Source organism: Nyctibius grandis, chromosome 32 (genome assembly GCF_013368605.1).
Source record: "Nyctibius grandis isolate bNycGra1 chromosome 32, bNycGra1.pri, whole genome shotgun sequence".
Taxonomy (NCBI): Eukaryota; Metazoa; Chordata; class Aves; order Nyctibiiformes; family Nyctibiidae; genus Nyctibius; species Nyctibius grandis.
Genome location: NC_090689.1, coordinates 1,214,884 through 1,225,535, shown reverse-complemented (window position 1 = coordinate 1,225,535; position 10,652 = coordinate 1,214,884).

The following is a 10,652-nucleotide window of genomic DNA, read 5'->3' as shown; positions in this document are numbered from 1 at the left end:
TTAAAAACTGAAATTATCATCTTTAAAATGGATCCAGTGATCTCCATAATACAGATGACAGCTACCAATTTTACTCAGTCCTGTTTTTCTGAAATACTAGTGTCTTAATGCTATTTTAAATGTCTGATCCTTATGTAAAAAAAATACTCTCTTAAGTACTGAGAAATACATACACTCCCACCTTAAAGTAAGATATTTACATACACTTTAGCAGCATGTTTTATGCTAAAATTTTTCAAAGTCAAAGCTTGTCATGTGATAAAACATCAATGCAAGTATGATGAGTCAATAGCCATATCCTAGCAACGGAGAAAAACCTTCCTATTGTATTTTGCCTGTCCATCGCTTTTACCTCCCAAAGAATGCTGTGTCCAGAGTAACAAAGTAATTCAGAAAAAGCTAAGTAGATATTTTAAACCCAAATGTAGGCAATTTTTAAGACCAGCTCCACACAACCTCCTCAAGGAAGGCTGCCAAAAATGAGGCCCACCTCCTACTTAGAAGTGCTGCTGGTTTTCTATGAACCATCAGGTGGTTGCAGGTGCTAATTTTTGCTACATGTTTTAGGACCAAAATTAAACCTTTTCTCACATTTAATTCAAACAGCAGTTGGTCTCCACAGAGCAACTCTGGGTTGAGATTTTCTGCTGAGTTTACACTACAGCTGCAATCCTGCAGCACACTTTACCAAGAAGTAGTTTGGCATGAAAATGTGTAAGTGACAACATAATGGGAAGCTGGAATTCAGCTGATAACAGTTATTCTATTTTTCTTATAAGTTAGCATAATTCTCTGTTGCGCTTCAAATTTTAACATTTTAGATCATGGAATAACCGAATATTTGCTAATCCGATCAAACTTTCATTTCCTTTGACCCACACTTCTCCAAATCACCTACACATTTCACAGTGCACACTAACAAAACCTGCAGCACACGCCTCAGCTGCCGTAATGCTGAGCAGGGTGAAAGCCACAGCTGGGACGCAGATCTTAAACAGCTATTTCAGTCCAACAGCAGACAGCAGCAGGACCTCAGTCATGACACTACAGAATTTATTAGATTCACAGAAAATGAAACTGTCCCCAGAGAGTTTCATACCCATCACTGAAGATCAGATTTTCGGTCTGGTTGTTTTAATAATATGAAATATAAACTTATACTTACTGACAACATTTTATAATTTATTTTGTATCTAAAATGTTTTCAGTGATGGTAGTGTTCAGTTGCTCAATTTGGCATGTTTAAAATACAACAAACACTTCAGGAAAACATAATAAAAATGAGTTATAATTTGGTTTTGCCTCGTAAAATGCATCTTTCACTGCTAACAGCTCCCTGTTGATGGATGTGTCTTACACCATACATTTTATGGTTTTCATCGTATAAGGATCTCTCAATGTAAACCCACAAGTGTTTCCTTTTTATTGTAGCAGAAAATAACCACTTTTTATAAATCAAATGTTAACACAGCAAAGCAAATTGCAAACCTGGTGAGTGCACTTACTGACTGGGCATCAGTTCTCAAGAAAACTACTTTCTACATTCCTGTACAGACTTCAAATCTAAGTTTCTCTCTTGTCAAAACAAAACTAAACCAAACAAACTCCCACACTCAGGAAAAGTTTGAAATCGCTTACCTTGAAGAAGCTCCGAAGAAAATACATTATGCTTAGCATTTTGGAAGGTTTAAAACGAGGAATTGTTCAATCTTTAGAACATCCAAGGCCTGGGTGAATTCTTACACTCCTGCTGTGTCTTTAGTTACATGCTTTCTTGTTGCTATTTTGGACGGTCTTAGTACAAGGGAAGCATATGAGCCATGCCAGGAGCTTATGCTAAGGAGTTGCATAACAATTAGGGCTTATCTGTGCTGCGCTGTACAGTACAGCAATGCAAACAGGTTTGTTCACAGTTTACCAGCCCCAGAACACTTCTACTAGGCATGCCCAGAATGATGCCATTGTATTTGCTAAAGAAACTAAAGCTATTTGTGAGTGCTTCTAAAAGAACTGGAACTACAAAGGACAGCACATGTTCCCTTACATGCCCCCCCCCCCCAGCTTTTGCTTTTGCCAACTACAAGTTCAATCAGTGCGTATTACGCTTGCTGCAGCATTTAAAAGCAAAGGCTCCCACACTATGAGCTTTCTAGTTACTATCTTTAAAGGTAAGGAAAAATTGCAGAACAAGTCTTTGGAAGTGCAGAAGAGTAAATGCAGCTTCCGTTTCTTCTTTTTTCTCACTTAACATTAAAGTCCCTTAAAGATTATCTGTGCTTCAGTAACATTCAGCAACACAGAGATGCAACTTATGCCACATAGTAAAGAATCTATCAACATTTAGTGCCCAGAACTGAGAGTTACATGTAGTCTGCTCACAGTGCACTCAGAATTATAGACAACTACAGTGTGCAAGCAAGTTCTGAGAGAGGGATCGCTCTGCTTTACAGCAACTGTCAGGCACAGCCTGATACTGCATGCTTTCATTTATTTTTTAATCTAACTATGGCTTATATTTGAACTATATTTAAACCACCCACTATTAAAATCTTTACATCAGGAAGAGGTGTTTGAGGGAGGTGCTCCAGAGCAGCCTCTGATGCTCCATGCTGCTGGCCATGGGGGAGAAAAAACAGATGAGCAGCACACCAAACACAGCAAGGCAGGAGGAGGGACACAATCTCCCACCGTGGCTGACGCCCCAGGTTTTGCCCAAGACTAACACCAGCTCTAAGAGGAAACATCCTCTTTGACTCGCTCTGTGCAATAGGGGATCTCTATGTCATCTCCCCCCCAGTAAGCACATCCCCCACTTGCTCTGGATGTGCAATACTGCAAAGCCCTCTATAGCTTCCAGCAGCCATTATTCTTGTTAGTCTACTTCAAATAGAAATATTGTTATTTTGGTAGTACATGTAAACAAGGCATTTATGCATAAATCAAATACTTCATAGCAGGAAGCCATCTTTTACTATGCACACAATTTTTCTGCCATTGTGGGAACTGCGTAAGTTAAGTACACACAGTCATAAGGAAGGGCACACCTAACCTGTTAGAAACCAGGCCAATAATTTCTAAATTGCAACATAAGGCGCAAATGCAATACAGTCTGTGGTTTGATTTGCCAAATGACAAAACTGCTTCAATGAATTCAGTCCTGCCATCTCTTGTGATTACATGGATGAAAAGAGTGTTTTCTCTCAAAGCTTAGTTCTAAGAAACATACATATGTCAATATTATATACATACAGCAAGCTTTTTAAGTAAACTTTTGGTCCACAATCTGGGAGGAAAACTGCAGATAAAAATTCTACAATGTCTCATAACAATTAAAAATCCAACGTTCATTTTAAACAAATCTTGGAGGGAAATGGGCCCTCCTTCATTTCTTAATTCCGAAGTTTAAATTATTTTGAAGAATTACTTTTCATGGTTTATTCTGAAGTTACTGTCATTCTTTTACACCCTGCTTATTAAAGAAATGGCAGGCAGACATATATTTCCTGCATGCCTCTCCTGGTGTTGACTCTCTGGGCCATGCTCACAAGGTTCACCTGGAGCATTCTTTGCCCGAGCCCTGACATCAGACTCTGAGCAGAAGGAAATGCCCACTAAGATGAGTCCAGCTCTGCAGTGCCCTGGCATTTAGTTTTCACAAATGAAAAGGAAAATAAAGCTTTATTCACACACGAATTAAGGGGATTTTAATAAGAATCAACCTCTGCATGTGAAAAGCCAGATTTCTGCTGCCTGATTTTTATCTACAAGTATTTCTACTTTCTACAGAACTGCCCAAGTTGCAAACAACATGCCAAAAGCAGGTCACTGCCACTGGCCAGGGGGGTTGCCCCAAGAACTTGACTCCCCTTTCAGTTCCTTATCTTTTCTGAAATTAAGGTTAAAGCTCAACTGCCCATTGCTCACCCTATTCTTCCATGCTTTCCTTGTTCGTGGGCTGGAAATAAGGATGTTCCTTCTCTCTCTCCTTATCTGAGCTCCTTCCCTCAGACTGGTACATTTCTTGGGCTGGTTTACTTCACCACACAGAATGTGCAAATTGCACAGTATTCCCTTAATCCTGCAATTTCTTAAAGACAACACAACTCTTACTGGAACTCTGCTGTCCAAAGCTCCAGAGAAATTGCAAGAAACTTTCTAGAAATCAGGCCGCTGTGAAGCTGCACCTTAACATACCATTACAGAGTCCTTTTACATATAGAAGTCCTTTTACATTCCTGAAAAATACCGGTCGTATGGGGTGCCTGTGCCCGGGGGGCGGCTGAGGGGCCTCTGTGAGGGGAGGCGGGGGCTGCCCCGTGCTGGACACAGCCGGTTCCAGCCGGTTCCGGCCGCCTCAGGGCGGGACACCGCGCCTTCTGGCAGCCTCAGGGCGGGAAACCGCCGGGCCAATCAGAGCAGGCGGCGGGAAAGAGCAGGGGTGGGGGGAGGCCTTTCAGCTTTTGTCTTTGTTTCTTACCATCCAACTCTGTGTTAATTGGCAATAGATTAAATTAATTTTCCCAAAGTTTTTTGTATTTTCCAGAACATCACCCTACTGCCAATACACTGATTTTTTCATAGCTAACCTTTCACAGTTTTTCCCCCTCCCCTTAAAAGCAAACAATGGGTTCCCAGGAGTTCAAGACTACCGAGTCCATTTTCAGAGTGAGGAGTTTATCCCTGAACACAAACTTCACTTGCAAAACTGTGGTGATCATTTTTCCAGTGTACGATTCTGAGGTTTCATTTGGTCAATGAGGATTTATCCTCTTTAGTACAGGCATAGAGCTGTTAATCCTGAAGTGCCCAAGGCCAGCCACTGTTGACATTTTTCTTACTGATACACTATCTAAATCTACATGCCTTTTCTGCTTTTTAAAGAACAGCAGCTGGAAACTGTCACTGACTCATAGAACAAAATATCCATTTTGCCTTTTGCCACCACAGTCAAAGATTACTGTTTAAACTGACGCTGCCTTCAGCAGATCAGGTGCTACGGGGTGCCTGAACCAAAAACATCTCTCTAAAATTAGGTACCAAAACCCTGCAGAGGACTGAGACTAGGATTCTCTAAAGGCAGACAAGTGGCACTGAAACTCCACTATTGTACTAGTGGAAGGCTTTTCTTCCCATGATTTCAACTATTTGACTACTTCATGTACCATTCACTAGGGTTAGTTTAACATAGCTGGGTATTACATAGATTGTATCATGTTGGCTTCCAAACCAACTACATGTTAGAAAATATGTTGATGTCATTCCAGCTTTATGGCTGCAAAGGTCAAACATGAGAAGTCTTGTGTGCATAGTGCATAGCTTAAAGTGAGGATGGGGACCGGACCTGCCTTCTTGCCTCTTCTGAGAGTATCATATGCTTCTGTGAGATTCCTCCAAGGAACAACAATTTTGCCCTATGTTGCCTTCCCCGTAAGAGTACAAAGCCTAGGGATTTCATTGTTTTCATGTCAGTAAAAACATAAACATCCTCTGTTAAAAAAGGCATAGAATATGGCTCAGTGAAACCTTAATTTACATGCCTAAACTCTCGTATTGTCAAATACTGTGATTTGAAACAAAAAGCTCCAACAATGAAGACTTTAAGCTGTCACCCTGACCTGGGCAGCAAGGGACATACTGCAGGCAGCCATCACTAACTGCCTGAGCAAGATGACTTAGTGACCAAACAGGTACTCTAATTTCTGAATGATCATGTCAGACGCTTTCATCTCTGGTGTAATTGCTTATTTGCCCTTAAGCAGTTCATTTGATTATCATTATCATAAAAATATACTTCTTGATGCAGGCTAACATGTTGGTTCAAGCACATTTCCTTCTGAATTCCTTCTGAATTTCCCTCCTGTAATCAAAGCATTTAAGTTTTCTGTCTTCATAGAAGGTAAGAGATTCTGGGCTTATAATGGGAAACTGCACCTTTGGGAGCTAAGATAGGTATTTCTGTGCTTTACCACAGCCTCACCTCTCAGCTGCGTAAACATTTGTGCTGCTAAGCCAGAAACCTCCGTGCACCAACACTGGCCACGATTGCCCAACAAAATCCCATTACTTCCAGACATCATCAAATAGCAACTGAGCTAGAACTTCTCAGGCTATGCTTTACATGACAGGACAGTTTAAGAGCTGGTTTTAATTATGAGCTTCTAAAGAAAAATAATAAAGAAAATCTGAGCAGCAAAAGCCATGGAACCAAGCCCGAGAGGAACTGGGTTAGTAAAGGCACCAGTACTGATTTCTGTCAAAGCATGCATGGAGAGTTGCTGGTGCTGCCACAGGGAGCAGAAACGTCACTGCTGTCACCACATGCTCAGTCCCATACCCACAGGCAGATGAAGGTATTTTTACTCCAGTTTGACACCTCCATTCAAGACTGAGCCCAGACTGAGACAGAGCAGCCTTGCTATGAATCTTGCAAGGTTGGTTCAGAGCTGGTTAGATCTCCAAAGTTCTCTTCTAAGCTAGAGGCACAGGTAACACAGAATTAGACGCCTGGTAACTTAGTCCAATAGGGAGATATTGCTACGGTTTTAGAAAATATCTAGTTCATGTTCATTGAAAAATCCCCTGCAGTAAAGAGCTAAAAAACAACTGGGTAATAGTTACCTTTGACTCTAATAAAGCCAGTGAAATGAATTCCAAACAGAATTTCTAGAAAGAATTTACTGGGTCCAGAGAAAGTCCAGAGAGGGATTACTGAGGTCCTGAACTACAATTCTGCCCTCAAATATGCTCAGTACAACTCAAACAAATGGAAACTTGAAGGCAGTGCAGAAGCAGGCTTCTGTGTTTTTTTTCCTGTGCCTGGAGCGAAGTCCTGCTGGTAGTAAGCTGGTTAGAAGCAGCATGACTGGCTTCTCCACCTACTATTCTCCACAGTCTCTGGGCCAGGCGGATGGCAGAGGGGTGCTACTACATGCAGATGATGAAAATGACAGGACGTAATGAAGTAGAGTTCCGCTATTTTCATTCTTTAAGTTATTCAGAAAAGCACAATAATGGTCTCAAAGTTATTACCATTATCTCAGATTCAAGGCTGCCATTAAAACCTCCTCCACCTCGTTGGAAATATTACTGTGGTGCAAATGAGAATCCAGTCCACCCCTCTCAATGTACCCTACACTGGACACAAAATCCATTTTCGTGTCTGCGTCAGCCCCAGACACACAGAAAGTGCTGGCACCCACAGTAAGGGGAGATGCAGCGATACCAGAAGAAGAGCTAGTTCTATAGTGTCAAGCCTTTAGGTGTATGGACAGAAAGAGACATACACCAGCACTGGGTATTATCAATGTGGTGGAAGACTGAAAATTAAAACAGCCAATATCAAGGCTGTTACAACATTGCTTTCAGGTCAAAGTCCTTGTCCCACTTTGAGGGCCTGACTCTACCGGAACTGATCAAAGCAGGCCTCTGGGGACATTTGATAATCAGGGAATAAGACAACACTTGTTAATTAGGTGACAGATTCTGGTTAGGACAATGATACTATTTCAAGGGCTCGTGACATTCAGATTTATAATGCAGAAATTTTAATGCGTGTGGCCGAGGCAGAGTACTTTATGGAGAGGTTTGTCTGCAGAAAAAGCTCTTTGGAAACCACTCAAGGAATAGACACAACAGAGAAATTCCCACAAACTACTGTCTCCCTCTCTGATGAGATCCCACAGCTGATGCCTGGGGAGTGAGAAAGTCCAGAGCTTTCTTCCCAAGCAGGTGACGTCGCAAGGTTAGTTATTTGAGATGGGGCCAGTTCTTCAGTCAAGAACTACTTCAGAACTGAGAAAAAAACAAAGCACTTGTACTCTTCGTACAATTATCCCTTTGATTAACATATAAATGCTGCTCTTGTTAACCAACATGTTTTCAACCAAGGTGGTGTTAGCAATAGTATGCTTTCACTTGTAGCACAAGTAATTAGACTGTGCTTACACAGACAATAGCTACACAATACCCAATGGATTGTATAGCCATAGACAAAGTATGCCATTATTGTCATATATTGCTACACTTTACAGTGGAAAATATTAAATGCAGATCAAGCCTTTGAGCCTGTAGCACACAGTCCAAGTTGTTGTATATAAAGGCATACGAAACAACATTCCTCTGCATTAATACAGAATGACGACCAACTTGCTTTCTGCTTCCTGCTTTGTTGGTCTGGAAGCAGTCCTTCTTCCAGGAAATCACAGCATACCTTTCCTATAGTATCTTCAACATCCATTCACTGTGTCTGCCCTCTTACATGTGTTTTTCCTGCAGTACTGTATCATCTATATGATTTCCTGGGTTTTCTGGTTTTCACTTCTCCATGTTAGATTTGGCTCCTTTGAGCAGGACATTTCTTGACAAATAGCTTTAAAATCTTGTCTTGCAATCAATTTGTTCTATAGGAGAGAATTCAACAGTTTCTTCTATTGACAGAGAATCCAAGCAATACGTGTTCAATTCCCCTGCTTCTAGTTTCCACCCTTCTACAGAACTAGCCCAATGTCTAAGAACTGGGCACACCCCACCTCTTAGCTGCATACTTCTTGGTTGGCATTGGTACTTACCCACCACTGAAAAACCCAGGTGTTGCTCAGCCTCTACCAATAGCTCTTTTCCCAGAAGCTCCCCAGACACAAACGGTCCAATAAAGATGAGAAAGTATCATCAGCTTAAAATAAGAAAATATGCATCTCATTCCTAGCATGGCATGGCACTTGGCAAGAGTTAAAGACACATAGTTACTAGCATTAATTCCTTCTGGCAACTTACTACCAGTTGTTATGCAAGCCATGACCTGGTATTTGAGTCATACTACAGATGGCAAATAGCAACACCTCTGTGGGCAGGTATCAAAAGCCCCCAAATCACATTAACTCGAGTATTTCAGAATCCGGAACTTGTCAGGCAGGAGAATGATCTCAAGCAATGCTCATTAGTTCTTGTCACAGAACTGTAATGCACCCTGTTCAGTGCCAATGACTGAGACAGGAGAAAGGAAGATTACAACTGGATCAACAGAAGCTGCTAAAGGCTTGAACTGCAACGTGCAGCAAGAAGGGAGGGTGAAGCTCACAGACTACCAGCCTAGCTTGCTCCTGTAGCCATCATTTCCTCAGTTCTGTATTCAAGATCAAATTAGTGAATTTGTGAAACAAAAATAAAGGTCTGTTAGTGGATTAAGCTGGACAAATGCAGTTACAGTCGCAGAACCGATACTGCAGCAGACCATCTGTTGGGATCACCGGCTCAGGCACCTCATGCTATTTATCTTTCAGCTGTTCCAAGTCACCATCATATATTCAATATGTGTTCCAAGCATTAACTGTGTGTGTATTGACTCTGCAGTTGGTATCTATTAAACTAATAACTAAGAATTCAACCTTAGCCACTGATCAGTACCACGAGACTTGCAATGTATTTATTAATGGGGGACATAACTGGTATTGGAGGTGCACCTCAACTGCTGATTTTCAGCTTGCTGTGCCTTAAAGCATGTGTGCATCCAATGGAGTGATATGGCTGGGGACTACAGAAGTCCATGTTGCACTTGGAGTATTAACAAGCAATGCATGCGTGGAAGGGAAAGAGACTAGCTGTAACCATATAAGTCTTGCTAATCTTTCATCCCACCAGGAATTGTACTCTTCTTCTATTTCCTCCCTGGGACATGTTCATGTTAGATGAATTTTAGAAAACTGAGCACACCTGTTAAAAAGATACCAAATCAAATACTCTGGCCTCTACTCAGCTTTTATAATACTGGCCTGCTTTATATGCCAGTAGTGTTGCACTATTTATGAGGCTATACTGATGCTGCAATAATAATAAAGATGAGACTACATGCACTTCAGGGCAACCTGCACAAGTCCACTGGGAAACTCAGGATGATACCAGACAGCTACACTTTCATGGCTATTATTTATTACAGGTAGGATAAAGGTACCATATATAGCCAACCTCTGTTGTAGCTGCAACGGACACAGGCCCTTAGAATGATCTCTGCAAAAGGTACAACTTGCGGATATCGATCTGGTTCTACACAGCTCTAGCTTTCAGGGTGGCCAAGAAAAGCCAGGGCATGTACAAATCAAAACAAGCTGAGAGCTGTTGCTGTGTGACACCTATCCCTATGGAAGGAACAGAGACATATACAGTTGCCAACTTCTGCCCAGGTGCAAAGACCATTAGCCTGGTCCCCATACTATAAGAAGAAAAATACAGTTTCAGTCTAGTTACCTTCCTAATTTTAGCTTTCAGCCTTTCTCCACTCTGGACAACAGTAAGGAACAGAAATGTTTTCCAAAGTAAAACCCAGATCTTCACATAATCCTGGTTTAAACAGCTAGCGCTTTAAGAACTAATGCAAGTCCTGCAAAGTCTCGTGATACTTCACAGTTCTCCACACTTTAGAAGGTTCAGCATGTGCTGCTTTCCAGAGGTGGCAAGAGTCACGGGTAGCCACTGCCTCCTCCTGCAGGTCATGCTCTCAGACAGGCCAGGCTTTGTCAAGGAGTCCCAGTGAGTTCAGCAAAGGCCTGCTTCCTGCCTGCTGCTAGACCCAAGAATTAATATGGAGAGATGTGTGCTGACCATGTAATTCTTCCAGGTACATTAGGAACTACAAGCTAATGGAAGCATCTCTGCATGTT